The sequence below is a fragment of the Carassius auratus genome, unplaced genomic scaffold (assembly GCF_003368295.1).
Source record: "Carassius auratus strain Wakin unplaced genomic scaffold, ASM336829v1 scaf_tig00001751, whole genome shotgun sequence".
NCBI classification, from domain to species: domain Eukaryota; kingdom Metazoa; phylum Chordata; class Actinopteri; order Cypriniformes; family Cyprinidae; genus Carassius; species Carassius auratus.
This window is the reverse complement of record NW_020523392.1, coordinates 145,747-149,942: the sequence shown is the minus strand read 5'-3', so window position 1 is coordinate 149,942 and position 4,196 is coordinate 145,747. Positions and strand designations below refer to the sequence as shown.

At 36.8% G+C, this 4,196-nt stretch overlaps 1 non-coding gene across 1 annotated transcript; it reads left to right on the top strand.

Moving 5' to 3' along the window:
• Positions 1-2,397: 2,397 nt before the first annotated feature.
• On the top strand, positions 2,398-2,470 carry trnar-acg (transfer RNA arginine (anticodon ACG)). Its single transcript has one exon. It is a non-coding gene; the product is annotated as a tRNA-Arg (tRNA).
• The last annotated feature ends 1,726 nt before the right edge of the window (positions 2,471-4,196 follow it).

Below are 4,196 nucleotides of genomic sequence, written 5' to 3'. Positions count from 1 at the left end.
CCAAGAATATAAAATGTTTTAATACATAAATGTTTACGTAGACACTTTCAAGTTAACTGCATTTCCTTTAACCCTTAACACAATGCAATGATCAATTCAAAATAGGGGTGTGAATAATTAAAATGTAAAATCCCTACATATTTAGACCGTACAGTACATTGGGCCCACAAAAAGATACTACTTAAGCTAATATCACGGATATAGCCAATTTAAAATAGCAAACTTATATATAAACTTATATGTATATATATAAAACGATAGAACTAAGAGAGAGAAAAAGGAAAAAATGCTCCCCTATCTGTCATTGATGACGATTAAAGATCGTCCCGCCCCCAAAATAATCTTTGGGTGAGTCAGTGTTGCTGAAACAAGGCTTTGATATCACACTGATATTAAATAATATCAAGATATTTGATAAAACTTTTCATGGAAATCAACCTATAAATGGCTTAATTATAGTTGTCTCTGCATAATAAACTTGAATTATAGAAAATATTTTATCACTGAAAAAATTACTGACATCAGCTTTCATCAAACGTACATGATTTAAGGCCACTTCAGAACTGGAGCACTTTTCCCTTAAGTGAAGTGAAGTCAGTGATTAAGCAGAGGGAGATATTAGATGCCTCTCTGACCACAGCAGGAGAGCAGTAATCTCATATTTATAGTACATGTTAACTTATTTGTAACTGTCTTTATAAATCAGCAGATAGCCGTGGCTGAATAGTTTTGTGGTTTCAAAAAAACTAATTAAAACTTCATTAAATGTGAAACTAATTAACTGTTGAGTGCACAAAATTTGACGAGTTAAAACATCAGCAGCCAAAACTCATTAAAATATCTCAGTTTCCAGGTTCGGTATCAGAATTCCCTTTCCTCTGTTTGCCAAGAAGTAGAAAGCAGGAATCAAGCTCATATGTTCATCCTTCAATAAACTAGAGTTTTAGAGATTTATGAAGGTCAATCTAAGACATTTGAAGTCCTTTTAAAGCCTTTTAATTTTACTGTTTTTAAACAACAACATTTTCATTCAAGTAAACGTCTTAGTTTAAGGAAGTTTAGATATTTGTAAACAAGACGAAAATTCTGTTGAGATTTGAAAAATGACATGAAAAATATTTGTGAAAACACAACACATTAAACACAGTAAAATATCACCTTTCACAATTTGCTAAACATAAAATGCTACTCTTGGCAGAGCAACTGAAAAAAGTCAGAGGCAGGGCTGATTGCTCTGTTACAGTAAAAACAAACAAAAATCACGGTTTTGGCAACAAAGAATTGCAGATGAGGTCATGCCTAATAAAAATGGTCACTTTGGGAAGGAGAAGGGTTCATATTCACACAGTCTAATGCTGGATATTGGATTGAGTATACATACAGTTTTATAAGCCCTTTGTGCAAAATCAGAATCTGCTGCCTGTGCGTTAACATACTTTTGGGGTGAAATTCTGCCAAGTGCATGAAGGCCCCAGATCATCTCATTATTACCTCTAGCACCAGATGCTATCGTCTCAAGATGATAGACACTCATTTATTGTTTTCCAGCTCTGTGCAATCCTCCAGATAGTGCCGGTCCAATGGGGAGGACAGAGACTGTGACAGCTACTGATGGAGAGGACCAATAATATCAAAGCCCGATTTTCACAATCCAATCAAAACTCCATGGATAAAATCAAGTCATTATTTTTCTCGGAAAATTCGGTTTCAGTCAGAAATGCATCACATTAAATGTGAGGTGAATGCCATATGTTGGTGAATACTGGCTAGGCTGTAAATGTTTGCTACAGTATGTTAGCAGAAAAATGAAAAGATTGCACATCAAATTCAGAGAATCTTGCAATGCAATTAAACAACCCATAAGCAAGATTTCTTGCCTTATGATATGTCAGTGTATTTCTCTAGAAAAAAAAATTGACGCTAAATCAGTAAAAATTAACTAACAAAACACTGAAATCTGTTATGTTTATTATAAATCAACAGCTGAGACATAAGTAAAATTTTTGCCAAACTTACGTCAACTTACATTTTTTTTTTTTTTTTTTTTTTTGCTGAGATGTAAATAAGAATGTTTCTTCATTAAAACAGATCTGGATAAATTTTGCACTACATCACTTGCACACCAGTGGATCATCTGCAGTGAATGGGTGCCATCAGAATGACAGAACAAACAGCTGATAAAGGCATTACATTATTAACTTTAAATTGTTACTTCTGGCTAAAGTGTGATTCTATCATCCATAATGAGACTTCCAAAAGTCCATCCCCTGTTGTCCTCTCACATCAATATTTATTTATTTAGAATGGTTTTGGACTATTTACATGTAAACAGTGCATATTTCTCTCCTGATTTAGACTAGATTATGTTTTCAATGGACAAAGCAATATTATATCGGTGGGCCAGTGGTGCAATGGATAACACGTCTGACTACGGATCAGAAGATTCTAGGTTCGACTCCTGGCTGTCTCGCGCTGTGCGTGTTTTCCACCGGTTTATTTGGGGAAGTCGTGGCCTAATGGTTAGAGGGTTGGACTCCCAATCAAAGGGTTGTGGGTTCTAGTCTCGGGCCGGACGGAATTGTGGGTGGGGGGAGTGCATGTACAGTTCTATCTCCACCTTCAATACCATGACTTAGGTGCCCTTGAGTAAGGCATCGAACCCCCAACTGCTCCCTGGGCGCCGTAGCATAAATGGCTGCCCACTGCTCCGGGTGTGTGCTCACAGTGTGTGTGTGTGTGTGTGTGTTCACTGCTCTGTGTGTGTGCACTTCGGATGGGTTAAATGCAGATCACAAATTCTGAGTATGGGTCACCATACTTGGCTGAATGTCACTTCACTTTCACTTTCACTTTCACTTTCATTATGGATAGATGAATCATATTTTAGCCAAAATAAAAAGTTTCAAGTAAAAATAAAAAAAATAAATATAAATAAATAAATAAATCCTTTATTGGTCTGTTTCCTTCAAACATGCAGCTTTTCACTTCCCAAGACATTAACTGACGGACTGAAGTTGTGTGTGGATTACTCAAGGATTATTGTGATGTTTTTATCAGCTGTTTGGACTCTCATTCTGACGGCACCCATTCACTGCAGAAGATCCAACTGGTTAGCAAGTTACATAATGCTAAATTTCTCCAAATCTGTCTTGATGAAGAAACAAACTCATTTGTATCTTGAATGACCTGAGGGTGAGTGCATTTTCAGAAAATTTGCATTTTTGGTTAAACTATTCTATTAAAGGAAGGACTAATTTCTAGAGACTTAAATATTATAAATACGTTAAGGTGGACTTAATTAGACTTTAATTAGAAATTTGCTTTTTAAACACTTGCCACACATGAAACTTGTATTGAAAAGTCCAGATTTGTGTTCTACTCTTTGTGAGTAACAAAAAAAGTCTCTCCAAACTGCAAAATAGGGAACCACAGCCAGTAGGGCAGATGTGCAGAGAGAAACTGTGCCCACTTACCCAACTTAAACTAGCTCTGAGAGAAGAATCCTGGAATCACATCATGAACAGAATCTCTCCAGCTTTTCCAGATCCAGGCCAATGCCATCCTTGTCACCAGGATTTGTTCTGTTCTTAGAATGTGTCTGGAAGAGAAATGACAGCATAAACAAGGTTACGGCGAGCTCCAGTTCAACAGCATGGACTTTACAATCTACTTTCCCTCTGCTGCATCTCCTTTTAATGAATTCCCATAAATGTACAGCTCTCTGTATCTGGATATCTGCATATAATCCTGTCTTGAATCCTGCCAGGGATACTGTCAGTACTGTTGCAGGAGATAATTCAGACACACAAAACAACTTTTTTTGCACGGGCATGACAAGATAAGCAGCTGTGATTAATAGGTATGAGGTGCAGCAACGACAAACGCCTGGTATTCAGAACTGAGTTTGCTTAATTTAAAAAGAGAGATGCAGACTTGGTGAGAAAGGATGAGAAACAAATGAGACTTTTGTTGTTCTGAACCTATAGGAGCCTTATAATGGCTTAATTTGAATTTTTCATCAAGTCAGTCATCTGAAGTTAAACTAATGAAAAGTTGCAGCGCTGGACGGGGCGTGTGTCCTCGCTTTGCTTCTGAAAACAATTCCTGTTTAGCTTGAATGATAGGTTGACTCTTTTAATCCAAGGTGACTTGCACTGCATTCAAGGTGTACGTTTTACACTTCCAGGGAATTGAAC